The sequence below is a fragment of the Manacus candei genome, unplaced genomic scaffold, assembly GCF_025592945.1.
Source record: "Manacus candei isolate 608988 ecotype Guabito, Panama unplaced genomic scaffold, ASM2559294v1 h1tg000060l, whole genome shotgun sequence".
NCBI lineage: Eukaryota > Metazoa > Chordata > Aves > Passeriformes > Pipridae > Manacus > Manacus candei.
In genome coordinates, this window is record NW_026138108.1 from 12,592,292 (window position 1) to 12,616,875 (window position 24,584).

At 36.8% G+C, this 24,584-nt stretch overlaps 1 long non-coding RNA gene across 1 annotated transcript; it reads right to left on the reverse strand.

The window, feature by feature from the left end:
• Positions 1-1,769: 1,769 nt before the first annotated feature.
• LOC127478476 (uncharacterized) lies at positions 1,770-22,821 on the reverse strand. Its single transcript, XR_007907237.1, has 3 exons — positions 22,667-22,821; positions 2,070-2,195; positions 1,770-1,801 (listed from the first exon to the last, which is right to left on the reverse strand). It is a non-coding gene; the product is annotated as an uncharacterized LOC127478476 (long non-coding RNA).
• Between the last annotated feature and the right edge of the window lie 1,763 nt (positions 22,822-24,584).

The window sequence follows — 24,584 nt, forward strand, 5'->3', positions numbered from 1 at the left end:
ATATGGAACAGTTCAGTGATAAAATCAGTCATTGCTTCAATATGATTCCTCCCAGTATAAGAAGGGATCTCCCACAGGCTTTGTTGGCTGCTTGAGTACTTAAAATAGTGGCATGGGAGAAAAAATGGAGGCTGACTAAATACTTTGGGCAATAAACTCGCTGGAACAAACCTCTTTTTGAGGCGTTTGTCATTGTACCTCTGACAGGCTTGTATAACCAAGAAAAGGATGGCTCACACATGCTCATCAAGCCAATTTATTACTACAGTGAACCTCGCATCGTGTCTGGAAGAGATAAATGATGTATTTCCTTGTTTTGAACATGTTTGTACATAAATTTAATTTTGTATGACTATATAACCTGAAAAACTCAGATGAATACAGGTGATGCCCTAGAACTAGGATGCAACTTTTTATTGATGTTGTAGGGCAGGAAGGGAGATTTATACATCTGTATTATGAGTAGGCATATCCCCAACTGCTAAGTCAGAGCCTTTAAATACATGTTCATTTCAATGTTTTCTGAAGTCTCTTTTTAATAGTTAGGATTTCTCAGTTGTTATTCTTCCTGGCTGTTTGAAATTCAAGTAAATCAAACAAACTGAACAAATCTCTGAAGTCTTCCTGCCCTTTCTCTGGGAAAAGGGTTTTTCATTTTGTGTATCACTCACAAATCACTGTAGAGCTCACACAAAGTCAAAACATAGGCTTATCACAGCGAAGGTGAAGCAGATTTGTTTTTGATTAAAAGTTAGATATAGACCCACCTTCAGTGCCCTGGGTTAATAACAACAAAGTCACACACTCAAAAATTGAGAGATTATTGATCACCTTCAACTTCTGTTTGGATCCAAAATAATTTAAAGGTATAAAGAAATTGCTGTATAGGATCACACAGGGAAAACTAGTAAAGTGCATCATACAGGGAAACATTCCCTGATTTTAATTATTTAAGGTGCTACATGATCAGAAACCCTAATATCTTGGCTATCAAACACAGGTAGGAAAATAAGTAAAGATTTTAAGTAGTAATTTCTATGAATGTATTTAATTGCTGCCAATGGGAGTTCCCTGTGTACACCTGTATGAGCAGGGAGTCATCATTGCAGGCCCCAGCTTCAACATTACATGCTCTACAAGATTAATATTACAAGAGAAGAAAAATTAATTTTTATGAGGAGTTTTATTAAATTTAAAGTGATCTTCTTGATGTTTCAGATGCATCTATTAAACTAGTCTATATTTCCCAAAATATTAAAGTTGAGGAAATGTAAGATAAAAGTAATAAAAAAAAACCAAACCAGAACAAAACATCACAATTTTTTAGGAAGTATTTCCATTTACCTCCAAACCAGCACTTCAGTTATTCTAGTATATTGAACAAATATGTGTTTTGGTCTATAGGAAAGAGCCAGAAAATTATGGTCATATGGAATTCCTGATCCACAGTGATAATAACAGAATGTTTTCCACCAAAATCTGAGGAATGACACAGCCACAATATACTGATAGAATAAAGGCAAAAGAAATACAAAATAGCATCTGAGGAACTAGAGAAACAAAAAAGTCTTCCAAATTGTTCTCATTTGCATGTTTACATGGACACCTATGAAATCTCAATAAATTAGTTATTTCACAGAAACATACATATTAGAGTACTGAATCTTAGTTACCAATATGAGAATTTATGAGCAGGCTGTCTTACACATGTAAGGAATGGGGTTTTCACTCACCAATAAAGGCAAAACCCATAACTGAACTGCACTGCAGTATCCATCTTCTTAAATGGAGTCTCTAAAATCTGCATTTTTAAATAAAAAAATGAAACAGTTGGTTATTAACAAACTGCTGCACCCTCACTGTAATAAAGCCATTTTTATTAGGAATGCATTATTCATAATGAATGACAGGGTTAGGTAAGTAAGTGGCATTACACACACACAAAAAACCCCAAAAGCAACTGTTTCAATTTGCTTATAATCAGACCTTATTATGCAGAAAATTACTGAACTTAGAAAGGAAAAAGGTTTATGAAAACATAAACTAATAACTTTGAAGTAATTATTGACCTGCAAGAAAAGGTTTTCTTAAATCTTAAGTTTTCTTTATTTTCTTAAGGTTCAATCCCCGTATGGGCCATTCACTTAAGAGCTGGACTTGATGATCCTTGTGGGTCCCTTCCAACTCAGAATATTCTGTGAAAAATATAAAATAAAGAAAAACTTTATCTCTTTAAATGAACAGCTTAGTAGGGTTGAGCCATTAACAAGTTATCCTTTTTCTCTGAATGCCACATTCTTAATCTTAACAACAAACAAAAACCACCCCCCAGTATCCAACAGAAGAGATGGAAACTGAGGACAAGACTTAATTCATTGTGTTCCCAGAATTTTTTCTGTAGCACCAAGATACCACATGGAGGGACCATGGCAAGAGCCATTGTCACCTTTTTCAAGCTAATTTACACTCCACGCTCAGATCTTTTCCCATTCATCCTTACTTCTGTCACATTAAACATTTAGGTTGCAATTATGAGAAACTGCTCCATGAGACAGAGCTGGTAAGAAATAATGTATTGTAGCTTGGAGGGACGGGTATAAGTGTGATGATAGTGGGCATTCCCTCACAACTACAGCATAAAACTTTCATACCTAAGAAGGATATGACAGTACAAATACCCAGATGTAGATAAATATTAAAGAGAATAAATTTCAGCTGAATGTGTTTTTAGCTCTATTGGGGCATTTAAAGGCATCATATATATTTAATGGTTAGTGAGCAGGAGCCATAGAGTGTGGAGTCCTTAAAGGCAGGCAGTTTGATTTGGGCATTAATTTATCATGGGAACTTTGCCATCCTTTGAAATGGTTCAGTGTGCCTTCCCATCTATTTTATGGACAGGTTTAATTCTAGCAGCCTGAGAAGGATGAATGTCGTCATGACCACACTTCCCTGGAGATACGCCCGCAAAGGGAAAATTAGGAGATTATAAATACACTGGCCATTTTTATTTGCATCACTTAGCACCTACCCCAAAATAACTGGGTTTACAGAAATGTTAATAGAACTATACTCATGCAGAGCGCATTTTGGCTCTAGAAACACTGGAAAGGATACACAATTTTTATTCTATGTGGTTTAATATTTTTTTACCCCTGAAAAAAAAAAATTCAAATGGATCTCATTAAAAATAAACAGGGAAAAGTTTTCAAGTACATGTCATTATTTTTTATTCTTTGTTCACTATATGCTTTGTTTCAGTGCAAATACTTCCACTTGTTCAAGATCCAGAAATATTATTTAAAAGGAGCATTTCAAATTATTTGGCTCTTCTTATTCTTTAACCAAAAAATATGATATTTGTTTAAGATCATTCGCTGTTTTTCACTGTAATTAGTTTCCTTTTCCATTTTTCACTCTAGTTTTTCAAAACCTTCTAAGCCAAAGAGGAGTCTAAAAGCATCAGTCTTTCACATTTAATCACTAACATCCCTGAACTGTTAATATTCAGAAAAATTAAAACGGATAAGAAAAGTAGAGAAAGGGAACCCTCAAGATACTCAGTTTATTGTCTTCCCAAGAAAAACAAAGTAGAGAAGAAAATAGGAGAAAATGAAAAATGATTTGCTCTGAGGGAAGAAATCAAAACTCTTGAAAAATACAATTTCAGTCTCATTGATTCTAATCTAAAATTTATCTCAAAATTGCTTTTCCATTTATGGCTTGTCCTATTACCTTCCCTATTCTGACTTTCCTACTAGAAACAAAAGCAATTTCCAAGGTTCTGGTAAGATAATAAACACACAGAGGTGCTGACTTGAACAGCAGTGATATTTTTATGGAGGGGAGGCCAGGGACATTCTAGCAGATGGGGGTTCCAAGATTGCTGCAATAATTTTGCCACATCACCTCCTCTGAAAAGAGTGCATATGTATGGCCTCCATAAAAGTGCTAAGAGGGTAATAAGAAGGTGCTTAAATTAGTTCTTCACCCACGGAGGAATCAATATGCAGAGGACATTTTCAGCAGGACAGATCTGCTTTGGGCCACCCAGAGAGGTCAAAACATATTCACAATTCGTCATCATCTGTCCATTGCATTCACTAAGGCAGGAATTAAGAAGGCTTCCAAAAGGCATTTTCCTTCTTTGGAATATGTTTAATGCTCTGGTGAGAGCAAGACCAAGAACTGATATCAAGCATCATTAGCACTGTCTAAAAAGCCAGAGTGGAAACACAAGTTCAGAATGTTAAGAGGCTTAATCATTAATTTCTTGACTACAAATAATATTTGACCCTAAAAATATTCCTAAGAGATGAAATTAGAGTAGATTATTTTTTAACAAATTGCTTGTGGACGATGCCGTTCAAGCCATTTATACACGCGAGTCTCCCCAAGTGAATAATCAAATTTACAAATATGCAAGCATATCTTCATAAATATGCAAGAGCAAGCCCTTGTACAGAATCAAAGTCCTGCTTTGATAGTTATTAAATCATCACCCAAAAAAAGAATGCTGGAAGAATACTGAAGTGGCAAACGTCAATCATGCTAAAGCCATCAAGCCCCAGCATAAAACCTGTGTTTATGTGCTGTAATAGTGTTATGGTCACGTTTTCCCACTGAACCATTGGTTAATTCCATTTACAGATGGATTGTTCTCATTAAGCTAGAAGCCATTAAGTATTTTCAGTATTTTTTTTTTTTACTAGTAACCAGCTCCGTAATCTACTTGCTAAACCCTGTTCAAACTTTGATGATAAAATTATTCACTTGCTCATGGGATTTTATAAGAGACTTTTCACAAGCCCTAATGTAGTTTCACAGCTACCAGGAAGTAAGGGGACAGCAGAGCCATTCTGAAAATGGGGAGCTGACATCTGCAGAAGTTGTGATCAAAAATGCCTTTTAATTTGTGGATCCAATTTAAAGGCCTCCCACTGGATTTTTGAGAGCAACTCTTATCATATAAAACACTATACTGGAGCATTTCCGTTGCCTCTGTTGCCACTAGGAACGTTCAGTACTTTGCAAATCAGGTCACTAAACCACAATGACCACAATTAGAGAGTTCTAATAACACAAAGTTATTAACAATTGTTATATTAACAATTTCTTTGTTAGTAGCACTTTGTGAGCTATCAAAAACATGCTATAGAATGGATTTTCAATTTTTTTTTTCGGTTGTCCTAATTTTGTAAGCTTTGACAGGCATGTACATTAAGCTTGCCAAACTTGATAGTCCAAAATCATCCACTTCAAGTCAGTCATCCCTGGCATCCCTGTGATGCCAAGGCACTTGTACCAGGAACGTGGACAGGAAACTTCTCATCCTCAGTTCCCACCATCTGGGACTGATTGAGGGAAACTCCTGCTCAGGTTCTGCAGCTACAGCCTTGGACATGCCCAGTACAGATGAAAAGACTTAAAAGATTTAAGCTGCCCATCTAACACACCTTTACTGCACATGTACAAACTGCAGTTTTTGAAGCCTTGTAAGTTGGTTAAAATTGGGTTATTTTCAGCAAATGTCACATTCCTGATTCCCTGCCCAATTTCAAACTCTGCTCCAAATTATTAACATCCCAAATTTCTCTGTAACTTGTTACCAATGATATTTCAAAATGTACAAAAGGTACAAAAGTTTGGGTTTGACCAACCTTGTTCTCAAAAATAGAGTCATTTTTGAAGAAAACACCTTGGGAAAGGGGGGAAAAGTATCTGTCCAAAAAATTACTGTCTGACAAGGCTATGAGCATAACACAATCCTGACCACAAGCATCACCACCAGTTCCACCCATGATATACAGATTAACTATGTTGGGAAAGACTTAAACAGGGCCTTGAGTAAGCAATCCAAATAAGCCAAGACAGGGTTGTAAGGATTGTGGCATTATTCTTGTAGAGTTACTGTGGGTTGCTCATCTGTTTCCACTTTCTTTTGATGAAGCTAATTTTATAGGGTTTGGGCCCAATTTCCTCTCTTCCAGGCCATCTAATTAAGTACAAAAGAATTCCAGTTTTATGACAGGGCTTAAAGTGGTTCATTAGTTTTTATAAGTTGACAGTAAATCTGCCAACACGTCACGGTTCTGAAGGTGAACAGAAACGCTGAGGCCGGTTCCAAACTTACTCCCCTTTACATCAGAGGAAGCTTTAAAGAACTTTACCTACCAAATACAATAAGAAATAAGCATCACAACAAAATATTAGTTGATATGCAGGTACCATTACTGAAGTTATAACTCTATTTTTTTAGTTAAGGATATAATGCAATCTCTAGCCAAGGGATGGAGCTGAGCCCTAAATGTCACAGAAGATACAGCACAATGACCAAAAGAGATGAGGAGGTGGCAGAGCATCTACTGGTCTCATTTCTTCTTTTCCCAACATATTCACACCCAATAAAAGCATTGCCTTAATCCTAATTTTATGTTCTTTAGCTTAAAGTACCTGTAGCATGCCTCAACTTAAAAAAAAAAGAAAGCAGAATATGAAGGGAAGTGGGCAACATTCAATATTAACCATCTTCTCATTTGAGACATCCTAAAAAGAAAAGCATATTCCAAACACAAAATGACTCACATGTAAATCTAAAACTCTTTCTTTCTCAGTAGTTCATTAGTGACAAAAACTAACTCCTCATTCTGAGGGATACACAGATGTTGAAATTTTTTTTTGTGTTTATCATCACCACATTCACGTAATATTTTATTTTAGAAGTAAACATTATGAATGTTTCATATATCAATATTCATATATATTTATATATAGATATATATAGATATATTCATATATAAAAAAATTAAGTCAACAGGATTTTTATTTTGAAAATAATATTAATTAAAATAACCAACTACACCTCAACAAAATAGTAAAATTAATGGGAAATTGTAAAAGGTATTTCTATTTAAACAGAATTTTACATTTTCTAATTGAGACCCTCTAATATAAATTTCTTCCCTCCCACCTCTTGAAAAATTAGGACACAGGGTTATTTTAGGAAACTCTGGAATACTCTACAAGCTAGATCTGCTTGCAGTGCCAGTGCTCTTGCAAATCAATATAAATACAGGATACAGCATCCTACATAGCCAATAATCCACAAAGCATGTTTTCAGACACTATAAATATTAACTTTGAAATTTATCTTCCAGTTATCTAACAATAACAGGTCTGAATTGTTTTATACTGCCACAAAATTGCACTTTTTGAAGCCCTTCATTTCCCCACATAGTTACTGATGACTGTGATGCCATTTGTGGATCACCACCTGTCACTGTCATATGGTGATGTGATGCTAATAATAAACATTATGCCTTCTGTACTGTTTGTTGAACTCGTTTATGTTACATGACTTCCTGTTCTGGAACATTGAATGTAGCACTTTGAAGAAAAAGTTATTAATGTTTCAGTTGGAAGATTGCTATTATTTTAATTGCAATCTGATGTGCCTTCTCCTCAGCAGAGATGTTTAATACTACCCAGGAGAAATGTAGACTCTTCACAAAAAAAAAAAAGTAGTTCATGTAACAATGGTAAAGAATCAATTTATTTTACTAAGTGAGGATGGAAGTAGGAGAGACAGAATATTCTGTTTGCTCTTGCACACTCTTTAGTTCAATGTTTCTATGTAGAAATGTCTCTGCTTTCTATTAAGTAGCATTAAAAACCACAAAACCATAAATGAACCACAAAGCAAAGGTATCCAGCTGGTTCACAGTTAGTCATTTACAATGGATACCACCAACACTGTCCCTGACAAAGTCACAGATATGGAATTCTGCTATACTACCAGACATAACTGATAGATATTATACTACCAGACATAACTGATAGATATTATTGGTTCAGACATGGCTATTCAGTCTTGAAAATGAGTATTGAAATATGCTGATCTTTCACAACATTTGCAATTTAAATTGCATGTGCAATTTAAATATAACTATTCATGGATAAGGGAAAGATAAGCAACTCCTCACTCACCCAATCCACAAGACCTGTAAAAGACAATCTCTTTGGGGAAACAGAATTATATAGGATAGATGAGACTTAAATACAGAATTGATCACAAATACAGCAAACATTACAATCCAATATGTTTAAGAATCTACCCTTACTTTAAAAAAAAACTAATTTAGCTATGCAGCCACCAGACCTGTAGGTTTAACAGAGATTTCCAGAAGATGAAATAGCATAAAATGTCAGCGCTTTTCTGTTGTCAATTCACAAGCAGATAAAATTAAAACTCGGCTCTTTAAATTGTGGAAGTATTCTAAATCACGTTTCAGGGGGTATTGCACACTTCCAAGAGTTTCCAGTTCCTTTTTATTAATAAACCAATTTAAAAAATAAATGTAGGCATTACATTGCTGTAATTAAGGGGAATTAGATGCCTAAACTTTCTAAATTGCTTTGGTAACAGTTTAAGGATGATTGCTTCTTTTCTGGCCATGAATCTGAAAAGCAATATTCACTCTTTCTTTTGCAGATGCATTTCATTCACTTAAAACTTAACTGAAGTCTTCTCTATCAGTTCCCATCCTTAATATGGTGTTAAAAGCATTCAGCAGCTTCACTGGCTTAGATCTGCTTGAAGTTCTCAGTGTCTCAGCTTACCCTGTGATTCTTTTAGGAAGAAGAGACCCAAACTCAACATAGCTCAGAGCTCTGAATCTAAAAATCAAGTTAGCTTTAAAACACGTGGTCACATTTACTGCAATACTAATTCAGCATACACAGGTAAGAATAAAAAGAGTAGAGAAAAAAAACACCCTCTTCTGGCAGCTCTGGCAATCTTGTAACCCAGTTTCAAATTTTCACCTTTGGCATGTAAAATTCCGACGAAGCAACGAAGACTTCAAAGTTCAGACCCAAACTACGGGGAGACAGAAGCAGCAGGGACTAACTCAGGTGTGGCAGTTTTTAAGAAAAGGTAACACCATAATTCTATGTCTGGTTTACTCGGTGATTCAAACAATAAAATATCACACAGTAACTTGTGTAGTGAAGGAATTTTCTACCTTCCATCGATGAGCACTGCCAGACCCCAACCCACCGTGCTGAACCACACATCTCTCAGAAAGCTCCAAACTCTTTCTGAAAACTCATGAAAAATAGGCATAAACTTATGACTTCCTTTATTTTGTGGAACATTATCATCCCGTTACATCCACTCAAAAGTCTTTGTTTCACTTTTGACCCTCTTTCAATCCAATTTACAGCTCTGCAATTTTGATGCCTGTGCACAATGAACAAATATATTAAGCAATTTTAAAGAGAACTGGCGTACTTATGGCAGTCCCAAACACAAAATAACAATATGAAACGGGAATAAATCCTTAGCATGATGGAAAAGAGTAGCTGAGAAATCTTGTTCCTGAAATGATGGACAAAAAAAAAGTAGCTGTTCCAGGTCACTGATCCATGATTCAACCAAGACTGCATCCAGAAGCTAAAAGAAAATGCTAAACCTGTTGCTTCAGAGGTTCTGAAAAGTCCTGCCAGCTTTGATTTACTAGAGTAAGGAACACAGAGGGTAAAATTCTAAATAGATCTAAATGGACCCTATTTCATGCCCAGAGGTAAGCATGCAAAGGTCTCCATAAGAGGCATTCCTACAATCAAAAAGGACAGAAATATGGAACCGTTCAATTACATCCCAAGATTCTTTGGGAAATACAAGACATCACTAGAACTGCTTTATTTTCAAAGCGTATTCTAAGTTCTATATTTATACAGACATTTCTATATCCATAGGACTCTTCAGATCACTTTACATTCAAATCAAATTTTTATTCACATATGTAATTAAGAATTAGTAGACCTAAGTCCTAGTGATATATGTCATTCCAAGAAAGCGTTTTGAAAATGTCAAATTATAGACATGCTAAATTATAATTATGGGAGGTTATAAAAAAAAAAGAAAGAAAATAAAACCTAGAACACTTTGCATGTACTTCCTTAGAAGAAATGTTTTGCATCTTTAATATGCATTGCTTATGAAACCCTCTGGGTTTGGAAACACTCTCCACATCTGCATTCCACTGTCATCCTTCGTGCTCCAGCAGTTTTATAAACTGCATCTGTACCTTACCTTATGGTTGAACATCATGGAAAGCTTCTGCATTTACATTTTCTTATTGCTATTTTGATGGTTACTATTAAGTTGTTCAAGGCTCTGCTCTGAGTTACTTGTTCCTTCTCCCTAGAAATAAATACAATCACAGTCCCCAGTTGTCATTAAACCATATTTCAACCTATGTTTATATTTTGCAAAACGTAAATCAAATTCATATCAGATTTGGGTTGCAATCCATACAAACAGAATAGCCCCACTACAATGCCAGCACTTTGACACACACAAGGAACTGTGTTCCACATCTGCTTTTGAAAAGCAGATGTTTGGGTCAGCAACAGTCCTCTCTAAACTGCCTTACGCCTACACCATTTTTATCAGATCATTATCAAACTGTGTGGCTCAGAGTTGTGCATTGCACAGATTAGGTGTGTGCTACATATCAACCAGTCTGTTTCCTCTCTGTGTCAAAAAAGAATCAGCTTATATCACCTTGGTATGTTATTGAGCATATACGTTCACAGACCAACGCTTAAATTCCATAACTGTGGCAATATTGTGGATTTAACCTACTAAATTAAAGAGTTTCGTAGTGTTTTGCCTGTTTGTTTAACAGATCAGTTCCAAAATACAAGGCATTTCTAGTGCCTAAGTTAATGTAATGCTTAGAGAAAGCTATTAACAGAGATACTATCAGCACTGAATGCTCTGTTCTTCTGACTAATTTGTGCAAAAAATGTAGTTATGGAATATCAACAGGAAATTCTCAAATACCTTACTCAGTGGTGATAGAATTCTCTGAAAGAATTTATCCACTGAATGAATAATTCACCAGATATTAAGAATATCAAACAGTTGGATTAATATGTGTTATCACTACTGAAGGCTAAAATTTCCAATCCAAGAAATTTTAAAAAATGAAAAAAGAATAGATATTGCTGTTGCCTTGCACTTGGAGATTCATCTGGCCAACTGTGGACAGCAACCGTTAAAAAAATTTCTACATTTAAAAAAAAAAAGCCTCCACCTCAGCTATTCATCTTAAATTCCATTCATAGGGAGCAGAAAGAAAGGAACACTTAAATTAACCATAGCTTAAGAATGTTTTTTCTTTTCCTTATCTTTGAAGGGAGCTCGAGGCAAGTGGCTCAGACATAGATATCAGACACAGACATTGCAGAGCAGACATCAAAAGTGAGGTGAGACAAAATATAGTCAGAGATCCTGTTCCAGAATATGTCTTGGCAAGGTAAAGGGGATTTTCACATTACAAAAGTCTTCAAAAAGAACATTTAGGTATCTACATTGTGCTACAGAACTGAAATATTGTATGGACTAGGTCTGGCAAAAGATACCTTGCCATGAGCTCCCACCACTGTGATGTCAGTGGACCACCAAAGAGATACAACTCTGAACTTTACACATTTTTCCCACCAAAATAATAAACATGCTGAAAAAATGGATGCCATCTTCTAAATCTGAAATGCCCGTGCTGCAGCCTATACAAGTGAATAACATCCATCTACAGAACATCACTTCCTTCAGCACCCCTGCACTCAATACGCTTCGGGGCCTCTGCAAATCCGGCTCCTCATCACGGCACAGCCACGCTGCGTCCCAGTAAAGTTCTCCTCCTATTTATAGCCAAGACATACATAAAACATGTACCCAGGAGTCACCTGAACCGCCAGACAGAACAGCAGCCTGGCTCCCACTGCTGAAGCTCTTTGTCCCATCCCTTTCAGAGTCCCTCATTAGCAGGTTTAGCTATTTAGTGCCGCGTTCACGGCGCTACCTGAGAAAATGTCTGTTCCTTGCACGCAGAAGTCGAGCACTATCAGTCATTCCTTCCAGGGCTCAATTTGAGCTGCACTCTGTCTTTGTCTTTTTGGTTGATGTTGTCCAACAGCACACCACACAGAGTTACTGGTGCAAAGGAAATAACTGCTGTTTGTCCTTGTTTTCGTTTGTTCTACATACTTCAATGCTCGTAAATGGAACAAAAGAGCCAGCTGAGAAAAGCATAGTGAGACCATGTATTTCCCTAAACAGGTACGATAAACAGTATCATGCTGGCCTGTTTCCATATGTCCTGAAGTCTCTCTGGGAAGTAATAACATACTTGTTATTTTCGAAATCTGTTTTTTTCACTTTGGCTCTGTTAATTAATTTCCATCCCATTTTAACTAATAATTTGCCAGTGTTTTAGCTGTGCTTATCATAAATGTGAGCTAAATGTATTCTTGGCACTGCAGTGAAAAGGGGTAGCGCCCTCTCCATGGATGTATGCTTATCTGCACATCATATTTCACATTTATATTCTGCCTGGAAGTTGTCAGATATATTATGTCGTGTCCAGTAAGTACTTCATAAACATCATTGTATTTTAACAAGAGCAATCTTTTTCTGTGTGTCTGCATAAGGTGATACATCTCAGCAAATAAAATTTCCAATTGAAAGATTACTTCCATATATGCTTTGTTTTCCTTATGATATTAGTTCTTGAAATATTGAATTTCTTACTTCATGTCTCTCCACTATTTCAACCCTACTGATAGCACAGAGCAAATTAGACTTCAACATTTTACTCGTATCTTGAAATTAACTTTCTCGAGGCAATTTCAGCCTTTTTTCATTTAAATACGTCTAGGCAATTTTACTCTTCATCTGGATAAGATGAAAGGAGGATTTTTGTATCACTACTGAGCTGAAGCCTATAACACAAATTGTCATAAATTTGTGTCATAAAGATAGCAGATATGTAGCTTCTGTTTCAAGATGTCAGTCAAAATATTCCCCCCAGTTTTGATTTACACAGGTAGTATTAAAACACAGCATGTTTAGGATTTTTCTAAGGAGCTTGGTTTAAGCTCTTGCCTAACAGAAGGATTAAAAAACTTGTCAATTTTGTAATTTAAATAAATATTTTTACCAGCATACCAAAACTTTCAGCTTTTTATTTCTTACATGAAAATTACTGGATAGCGTTTCCTATTTTATTTTATTTGAATCAAGGATAATCAATTTAATACAAGCCACTGGAAAAGTGGTTATGTTAACAATACCTAAAAATAAAGTTGGTAAACATGCTGTCCCTTGAGGTTCCTTTGCAAGTGAGACTTGAGGTTTACTTTGAATCCTCCTTCACTTGCAAAACTTCTTTAAAGAATTTCCAAGATGCCCAACTTTCTGCACGGAAGAGAAAATGAGATCTCAAATTTTATTCAGTATCTGCAGAGAATGAATACTGCATTTAAATTCAATGAATCCATTTCTCTTTTAAAGAAAAATCTGGTTTTGGATATCCTTTTTTCTTCAACCTTTAAATTTAAGAAAAACTTAATAATAAAATTTACAGCAAAATTTGTCAAGCACACATCTGAAATCTTAATTTCTCATTTTTTAAACGGATGTGGCTGTAAGCACCCCATCTGTAGCACCCAGCTAATTAGGGCCTTGCATTCCAATTAATCAGGAACTACCTTATACAGGGACAGTTTTGGACTGAACATGAAAATTTCTAGCTATTTTGGCATATGTGTTTATTTTTAAAATATTCACTGGTTTTTTATTTCTTTAAAATTCGTTGGTGAAGACAAGATAATTTGATACTAGTTGTCAAAAATTCTTTCATCCAGGAAGTAGAGTAGTATGACTACCAATGGATCATACTAAAATAATACATAATGTGCACATTTTATGCTGATTTAATGCCAGAAGTTGTCATTAAAATTGATTAATAATCTCACAACAGCTCAAAAAATCACAGCTCAAACTCGGAATATAAATGCTACTCTGAGTCCCTAATTGTGTGAGTAGCAGCTACAAACCTGGCTCTCTCATATCAGGCAACTTTCCCGATGTCAAATATGATGATATTATATCTTTGGTCTCATTTTTATAAGTGGTACTTTAGTTTCAAAATGATACTTTTCAGCTGCCTCAAAACTTCATTTCTCTTGGACAAACAGTTTCTCAGAAGGTTCATATTCTGTTGTCAGATTTTGCTAGCACACTGATTACATGCCACTAAAAATTAGTAGTCTGTAGCATGTCAGAACATCATTAATAGATAACTCGACTAATTTCACAGGGGTAAGAGAAAAAACATAAATGTATTTTGGGGCAGGGGGGACGGGGGCAGGGAAATGAAGGGAAGATAATAGAATTAACATCTGTTTGTATAGATGTTCCTCTAAAGACAACAAGATTTTTTTTCTCTCCTTGCAGCACACCTATGCTCTAGTGAATCACAAAAACACCAGGAATATAGTGATTCCTTGGTGTTTTAACCAAATTTATGAACACACTGCATAAACTGGTTTAACTCATTTGTTCACACACACACACAGAAAAAGCCAGTGGAAAACAAAGGAAACAAACACATCCAAAAGTTTGAGATACTAGTTCCAGACACTGCTGAACATATTGTACTGCTAATACTGCTAACAGACTATATGCACATGGAAGACACCCTATTACTGCAATGTTATTATTGAAGGGAGCTCAAAAAGGGATTAGATAAAATTATGGAAAAGAGATCTCATCCCTTAGTGGCTATTAAGCATGATGAGTCACTAAATTGATGTATTATTCAGAAGAAAGCACAGCACTTTACATTTGCTGTCTCTTACACTCCTTATCTCCCTTTTTTGGCAGGAGTTTGACATGGGACACACCAAGTGTCCTTTGGGGTCAATCTTGTTCAGATTTAGACCTGCTCCAAAGGACATGTTTCATCTACAACTGGCAGCTTAAAAGTGTATCTTCATAATGTAATACCTTGCATTGTGCTTTATCTTAACTTTCCATATCAGCTCCATAAGTAAACAATTGTTACTGCCAGGAGTACAACTTCTTAAAAGTATTTAGGGGCATATCTGCACAGATAGTAAGTGTTTTAAAAGGAGTGAACTCATAAAAATCTGGGATATCTCTTGAATTTTAGTTGATGTCAGGCATATAATTTTTACTTTAATGCTTGTACATGATAATTTTAAATGTCAATTCAACTGTTAACGTATCTATGTGGCTCTGTAAATCTGGTCCACATCCTCAGTCAGTATATCCAGCTACATTCAGTAGTCATGCATGCATAGTCTCAACATTCTTATGTTAAGAAAGCCATATATTCTTTGGTTCAAAATACTTCGGATTTGCGTCATAGAAATGTGCTTCAAAGAAACGAAGTACACCACATACCTGTACTAGCTTTTGTTAAACTCTACTCAATTCAAAACATACCGTATCAGGTTTGCACAGGAAGGTTGCAGTGGTGGAGGGCTACAGGGGTGGCTTCTCTGAGAAGCTGCTGGAAGCTTCCCCCACGTCTGGTAGAGCCAGTGCCAGCTGGCTCCAGGATGGACCTGCTGCTGAGCCCATCAGAGACAGTGGTAACACCTCTGGGATAACAGATTTAAGAAAGAGGGGGAAAAAAAAGTTATTGTGCAGCAGTAATTGTGGCCAGAGAAGAGAGGAGTGAGAGTGAGAGAGACAGGTCTGCAAACACCAGTGTCAGTGAGGAAGGAGAAGGAGGAAGTGCTCCAGGTGCCGGAGCAGAGATTCCTTTGCAGCCCGTGGTGCAGAGCATGGTGAGGCAGCTGTGCCCTTGCAGCCCATGAGGGTCCATGGGGATGCCAAGATTCACCTGCAGCCCATGGAAGAGCCCCACACTTGAGCAGGTGGATGCCCAAAAGAAGGCTGTAACTGCATGGAGAAGCCCCCACTGGAGCAAGTTCCTGGCAGACCTGTGGACCTGTGAGGAGCAGAAGAGCTCATGCTGGAGCAGGTTTGCTGGCAGGACTTGTGACCCCATGGGGGACCCAAGCTAAAGCATCACGTTCTTGAAGGACAGCACACCATGGAAGGGACTCACATTGAAGCAGTTTGTGTAGAACTGTAGCCCACACGAAGGACACAAGTTGGAGAAGTTTGTGGAGAAATGTCTCCCATGGGAGGAAATCCCCACTGGAGTAGGGAAAGGACTCCTCTCCTTAAGGAGGAAGCAGCAGCAGAAACAACATGTGATGAACTGACCATAACCTCCATTCCCTGGGGGGAAAGAGGCAGAGAATCAGGAATAAAACTAAGCCCATGAAAGAGGGAGAGGTGGAGCAAAGATGTTTTTAGGATTTGTTTTACTTCTCATTATCCTGCTCTGATTTTGGATTGGTAATAAATTCAACTAATTTCCCTCAACCAAATCTGTTTTGCCCATGATGGTATTCAATCAGTGATCTCTCCCTGTCCCTATCTCCACTCATAAACCTTTTGTTTTATCTCCTCTCCCCTGTCCAGTCGTGGAGGTGAGTGACAGAGTGACCTGGCAGCCAGCCAAGGTCAAGCCACCACACATACTCAGTCTCTAACAGCAACAGCACAAACCATGCACTAAACATTAATAATTGCAATCTATACATCAGACTTAGTACAAAAATGCCATTTTTGTCATTCCCAAACACTGCTACAGAAAGAACGAAAATTGTATTTCTGTTTCTATACTACTTCCATTACAGGTGAATTCAGCAAATGAGTTGAATCCTGTAGCAATGTGTTCTTACTGATGATTTCTGTATAGATATTTAGATAAAAGATAGGTAATACTTAGATAATAGGCAATTTCTTAGCTAGTACTTAGCAGGACTGTTCATATTTGCACCCAAATGACTGGGCCTCTGCAAGAACCTATTTAGGAACTGTGATGTGATTCAGACCATCATTTTTCAATCTGATCCACAGTGCAGATTTTTTCCTGCTGATCCAAAAGCCTTTGTTTAGCCAGGATATTTCTTAACTCTGGATACTATGTGCAAATTAGCATCCATTTTACAACCTCTCTGCTAATTGTTATTTGCAAAAGGATTAGCACTCAATGCCAGCAGTCACTTTAGTTATTATATGAATATTCATTAGGATTTCATACATAACACCCTCACTATTTACAGCTTAATTTCTTTGTTTCATGGCACTGCTCTCCTGCTTTACCCATCTGTACAGGTAACTGCCATTATTACCATCATGTAACCATCCATATTTTAATCAGAAGATCTGTTTTGTCCCTACCCCAACACGATCTTCTGCAGCTGCCAATACAAATTACAGCCTTCACAGCTCCTCATACATTTTATCCAGAGACACAAAGGTATTTCTGATCTCAATGATGCAGAATTAACTTCACAACAACGGGAAAACAAAGTGTTTCCATGTAGTTCTGATGTAACTATCAGCAGCACTCCCAACACTAAAACAGATTGGCCTGTTTTAACCACAGATGTCAAAAATGCCCCTGCCAGGATGCACCAAGCAGGTAGTCAGTCATATTGGATGTGAAAAGCACCTTTTCCAGGCATGATCAGGTTTTCAAATCCCATGGTGATTTTATATAAAACGCAAAAACAAGTATAAATTTGGAATATTTCCAACATCGTTTTGTAGTAATAGAGGTGTACTTGCATAAATGTGCTTTTTCTGCCACCAGTTATACCTGGAGAGCAATAGAAACCCAAATCTAGAGTACTTCATGATATTGAGGTCCTTGATTTGGTGCATATATAATTAATACACTCCTCAAATAATAGTAATTTCAAATTTGATCTCAATTCACTATTTATTTTCAAATATTGTTTCATGGAACAATTAGTCTTTTATTAAATGCTTATTTTCTAAGACTTAGGTTTATGCTTTCACGTGTTTTCCTTAGCCATTTTTTCTCTATTAATAAACTTTGCTATTAACAATGGCTGTTCTTCCAGTAGCTTTAGGTATTTACTGTTTCTTAGTCATCTGGTTTTCTCCTATGGATATTATTATATTTTTGTTTTGTCCTCCTATCTCTGTTTCAAAAGTTCTCTGAAAGCCTGATTTATTGATACAAATATTAATGATCACCATCTCACACTGTTACTGTTCTTACCATTAATAAACAACAAATAATGCAATTTGGGAAAGATAAGCACCTCTGATAACAGAACAGCTTGATATAGTAGAAATGTTACCCATACAGAAATCAACAGATTTGCAGTATATGCTACCCCACATAGATAGAGAAGTCAGCTATTCAAGAATAAATTTATCCAAAACCTGTCTAGGGTGAAACAAAGTATTTGACTACTCTAATTCATAGCTGCACAATGCATTCATTCTACTCAACCACCAGATACCATCAGAGCCAGAGTAAGTAATCTTTTCAGCCATATCTTTACAGCAAACAGCTATTTTTTTACATAATAAAATCCTGCAATATCATTTCTGCATGATTTTTAACTAGCAGAAAGAAATGGTAGCTGATGGGGTACACGGCCCATTTTGACAGGCCACCAAGAATAAAAGCCATCTCTACCTTGATGCATACAGAATTTTACACCACGGTAACTAATCCAAGACAATGAAATACAATAAAGAGGTTTTGATGTGAAGATCTCTCAGTAGTTTTCACTTCTGTTCATTTAGTAACCAGCAATGTCTGTGTTCAGAGCTCAGGTGCCTTCCCTGTGCCTGTGAAACATCACGAGCCTGAGATCTTTTTTATTTGAAGCTGCAGCTGTTGGTGGGTTTGATCAAATGAGAGGTGAATAAAACTGATTTCCGTGGTCCCTGCTACAGCTTGCAGATGATATAATGAATCTTCTCGAAACTTTTGAAGCTGCTTTCAAAGCTATATAAGCAACATTGCCAACATCTTAATTCATAAGCCACTCCTCTTTTGATGTTTGGTTTCCTGTGTCTTTTGAACTAGATCATGACTGTAACAACATGTCTTTTTTCCTGTGTCTAGCTGTCAGCCCCATAGCTTCAGGGGTTGAAGGTGACAGCCCTAAGCATGGTTTATCTCTGGGTATTTAGTGATCTGGTAAACACAGACTTAGAGAATTATGTCTACCACGATATGTTGTCCTTTAAAAACTGTCACTGCAGAAAATCCATAAAACAGCTGAGAAAACTGCAATGCATAATACGAGCTATAAATGTGAGCTATAAATACAACGCAGGATTTTCCTAATGCAACAAGTATGTCATTTACTTAGTACTGCATGCAAATACAAGTCCCAGTTTGTGTGTAAAATACACAACAGTGTGTGAAGGAACATGTACATTATAGAATCATTAAGTGCTATAATCTCATTTTATGACAGGTGCAAAGCATTTTATTTCAGCTTACCACTCAGGATAAAACATCTTGCAAAAAGAGAGTGCAGATTCAAATGTATTATACAAAGATGAAAAGACACACTCCTCTAGCCTACTAAATTGTTTAGTGATGCACCTAATCCCAATGCCAGAGAAAATTGCCATGGTAGGAGAAGATTCATCCCAGAGGTAAAGTACAGGAAGGGAACTTAGTCAACAAATAAAAATACATGAGACTTTCATGGCACAGGAAGGATAGAGTGGATCAGCTATAAGATACACTGAGACACAAATACTTCCTCAAATACTGCTATCATCCCATTGTGGTGACCACTTCACACACTTTCTATATCTATCTGACTTAAAAAGAGGAAGATACAATGAAGGAGCCAGAGGAGTTTGAGTAAGGACCAGGAAGGAATCCTGGTAAATAAGTCTTTGGGACCGAGAAATCAAAGAGTCAGGAAGCTGTGCTGGGGACAAAATAGTGTCTCCTGTTCGATTACTTTTGCTTTCAGTAGAAGAATTTGGTTGTTATTTGTGACTAAAGAGGGTCACACCACACAAGGATATGAAAGCAACTACCTATTTCTAAGCCAAGCTAGAAGAGGAACACAAACACTCATGTAGCTGTGAAGCCAGATGGAAGAATTTAGGTTGATCTAAATCATCTGAAACTTGCTTGAGTAGCAGTAAATTAAGAGGGAAAGAAGGCTTCAGTTCCTCTTCTCTGCGTTTTTGTTTCTGCTTTTGGAAAGCCCTGAGTCATATTTTCAGCTTTCCTCGGCAGTCAATTAAGCCTGAAAGGGAAATTCTTTTAAAAATGAAAGCTGAGATTCTTACATCATCAAGTGCCTCTAGCAAGTGAAGAAATATTGCAAGACTCACAAAAAAAAAAAAAAATCCTAAAGTCATTTGATAGGAAATTACAAGAGATGTGAGACTTCTATAAATTCCATTCACAGGCGCAATTGTATTCCTATTCTTCCAAAAGTCACAATTTTCTAGAGGGGAACTATTTCAAAAGATAAAAAAGTATCAGTCTCACTGATATTTTCAAGACAGTTTTCATTACCATGCAGTACTTATTTTACCTGTCTAGTGGCACATCATAGCAAGACTGTTTTATTTACTATCTCAACTGATGTGAGAATCCTAAACAGTATTTTAGCAGTACTGAAGAACAGTAAAGTGGCAAATGTTAACTTATTCATCCATGTTACAGCAAGACATCAGAAAAAAAATTGAAAAGGACAAAATTCAACAAACACTTGTTCATTTATTTGTGGGTATTTCCTGAATTCCCTAATAAGAAAAAAATCCAGAACTGCAAGAGGAAAGTAAGATTTGGGAAGGAGTAAGCCTGAGAAAAAGAATCTTAGATTCAGTTCAGCCTAAATGGTGATGTGGTAGGGCAACAAAAATAGAGCTGGTGCACCTATGGCTAGCTCTGTGAGCGGGGTGAGAGCACCAATCTATAAGGCTCTGCAACACATCAGGTGATGCTACAGCCCAGTAGCTGTCAAAAATGGGTTGTTCACAAAAAAGAGTGCCAGGGGTTGTGGGGAAAGAGATTAAAAAAAAAAAAAAAGAAAAAAAAATGTGAAAAAGTATCAGCAACAGAAAGCTTAAGGGGACTGAGCATAAATCTTCACAGAAATGTTAAGATTAGAGACTAAACAAGCAACAACCGAGCTAAGCAGGAACGCAGTTGTCCAGAAATATTTGACGAGCTAACTGCTTAGGAAGAAGGGGAATTGTTTAGTCCAACACCTAGGGCTATAACAGCAAAAAATGGGATGAAATTAAGAGGGAAGATTTAGGCCAGATATCAGCAAAACATTGCAGCAGAGTTATTGTACTGTGAAATAATCTCCCAAGGGATGCAGCTGAAACCCCATTGTATGGGAAATTGAAAACTAGCTCCAATTAGAGCTAAAAACTTCAATGCAGCAAACAATACTGCCTCCGTGGAATGATGGGCTGGATTGACTTAATAGCCTTTTTTTTCCAATTTCTATTCTATTCAATTGTAGAATGTATAGTGTAAGACAGTTCTAGAGGAAGAATGTTTTTCTTAACAAAAGATACTGTTTTAGCTAAGTGTGATGAAGTTTAAACATCTACTGCTCCACCAGTCATTACTACAGTGTCTGAATATGCCACATGGACAAGGATATTTTTTACAAAGTGATCCTGGCCTTCAAAATTCTGTTTGATCTCCCATTTTAATAGCTGAAGCAGATAAAGTTGAAACACCATCTGAAGAGATTATTAGGAACATTCATAATATATAGCAGCATATCAAAACCAGAACAATATTACTGCCAGTTTAAAAAATGGATGCAAAGTTTATCACACAAAAGCTAAAAACCCCTTAAAAAGATGGTGAACTTTAGCAGTTCCATACTTTTTGAAACTACTTGTGTACAAACAGTTTGCACAAAAGAGCTTGTAAATTTTTTTGCATTTTCATTCCCATCATGTGCCTGCTTTTTCTGCATTCCCTTGCTTTGTATCTGTGCAGGCAACTCTGGGTGACCACAGGAGTGATAAATCCACACAGAACACATATTTAGGGGAACAATCCTCTTGCATAACATGCACAAGTCATGGTATAATTGCTGGATGCAGATTTTCCTCAGCCAGCTAAAACAGTTCACTAAGCTAAAACATTTCACAGAATGAGAAGCAGCAATGAGACTTGGTACACGCAGAATTTTTCATACATATATATGTAACTGATAATACAATTTTCTACTAATCTTCACATATGCCTCCTCTTCAATATTTTCCACAGCACTGCCTGTGGTCAAACTCTGATGAGACTGAAACATGAGATACTGGGCAAATTTCAGATATGACTATTTTACACTATGCACGAGCAACTGAAAAAGTAAGAAAACGCAGCAACTTCATCAAAATTATAAGAAATGCTTCACTTCTGTTTGCTTATGAAGCAAAGGACCTTTTTTATGATCTACTGACTGATTTTGAGTCCTGCTAATAGCTGCAATAGGAAGGAACTAAGCTACATCTCCCCGAGAACAGAAAACAGTCTCATATCTTGACAGCTGACCACATTCAATAAGTGGTATGGTTATATCACAGAAAAGCTGAGGTGGACTAAAATTTTTCTTAATATACACTTAGTTTAATAGAGAAATATCCTCTCTTTTGACAGTACATAAGGCTGCACATAAGTACACAGTGTGCATATTTGAAACTAAAATTCAGTGTAAAAAAACCCCAAACCTGTAATATTTTCCTTTGATTTTAGTTAATTTTTATCTGCTTATATCACATATGTGTTGTGTTACAAACAGCACTAATAATAAAAGACCAATCCACCTGAAATATTCAGAAAATATATTCTGAATATATTTTATTCCTTTTCTAGCAACAGCTGCAGCAAGCTGTTGATGTGCAAAAACTGGTTTACCAAAGCAACACAGTATTTACCTGTCTCTGAATGGATTCAGAAGGCTCCAGGCTGCATTAACAGCTGTCCAGAATTCAAAACCTTTCAAGAGATACAGTAAGTTGCAAATTTTACACTTGAGATATGTTTTAATAGTTCCTTACTGACGCACAGGGCGTGATACAGGCAGGAGGTGTTACCGTGCCAGGGATGAAACTCTGAGCACATTTTCTGTATGTGGCAGCCATTCAGCCTGGAACAGCACTAGAAGCCAGGGAATATTATAACAATATCAAGACTTCAGCTCACATTAGCTACTTCCTGAAAAGCCACAAAAGCAGTGTGGACTTACATCCCCAGTTTCCTAGGAAACTTTTCTCTGTCTCCCTGGCTGTTCCAAGGTGTCTTGGAAGTATGCAGCTGCAGAAAGCATTTTTGAGCTGATGAGCTCTGACCAGTGCTGTTGGTCTCCCCAGAATCCTCCCCATGTCTGGAAACATCAGTGATTTCATGGGGCATGTTCATGACATTCATCCTGACTAGTTACTGCAGTCTACCAGATGCATTTAAATTATCTCTTGGAAATATGTGACATAAGGGCTGGTATAAGGTTAATATCAATTTCTTTAAGTCAATCACTCAGGAAAATCTTGGCAGCTCTCTTGTGCTAAAGGTGAGCTCTCACTGTCTGCAGTAGGTATAGCTGGAGGATCCAAAGAGACCTGGCAGCAGCCTTGGGATACAGGAAGATGATTACATTCTCTTTGGCATCTAGAAAGTGAATCCCATCATCTTCCCAGGAAATGAGAAAAGCTAAATGCATGGAAACTGCTGACACTTGCAAGAATTTGCACAACAGTTGTTTTCTGTTTTAAATAGAAAAGTCCACGGGAAGTCTGAATCCAGCAGGTAAACAACCAATTTTCAGAGCAATTATGCTTTTGCATATGTATAGCAGCTTTCACCCAGAGCTCGAATTAACAACATGGTTGCATAGATTTAACACAGTTACAATTTTGGGTGTTTCTAACTCGGAACCTAAGACTAGACTTCTAGCTGAATAACAAAATTTTAAAGACATTTTTGGTGGACACAAGCAGGAAAAGTTCGGGTTTCATGGAACATCCAAAGCATGGGAGCTGCCACATCAGGGTACTCTACCACTATGTGCAAAAGGGTGAGTGGCCCTCAAATCAAGGCTTCTTGGGGTGGACAGTTCTCAACTATTATTTTCAGCTAATTATCATTCTGGCCTACCCCTCTCCTTAATATGATTTGCAAAGAAAGTAGATCAATTATTTTAATTTAAAAGTACGTAATTTAGTAGTTTTGAGGTAGTAGTAACACAGATCAGTTTTGATGTTTGCACATATATAAAAACGTGCAGCTTTATGTTGCTAATACTGTATAATCACATTTATTCCCAGTAAAACCTTTGGGTTCCTATAGTAACAACAGGATACTACCCTAGCACTCCTAAAGGTAATGAGCTACCTTGCTAGGATCAAACCTCACACCATTTTTTCAAGGAGGGAGACTCCTCACCCTCTCTAGACAACCTGGGCCAGTGTCTGACCACTCTCACGAGAAAACAAAGAGGATGAGTTTTTTCCTGATGTTGAAACAGAATTTCCTGCGTTTCCTTTTGTGCCCATTGCTCCTCATCCCGTCACCAAGCACTGCTGAGAAAAGTCTGTAGTAATAATAATTGGTTTTCATGGTTTGGTTCCTTATTTGCCTCAGTTCTCACTGAGTGATGTGAGGTTAAACTAAGGCAACACCTCAGTATGGGGCACGAAAACTTTACTAATAACAACTTCATTGGTATCACATGAAATATTTTCTCTAAATCAAATAATTTGGCTTCAGTTTGGAGCAGTTTAACTCAAAAAAAAAGAAAAAAAGGTAAAAAAGGTAAAAGTGAAATCAGAAAAAAAAACCAACAAACAAAACATTCAC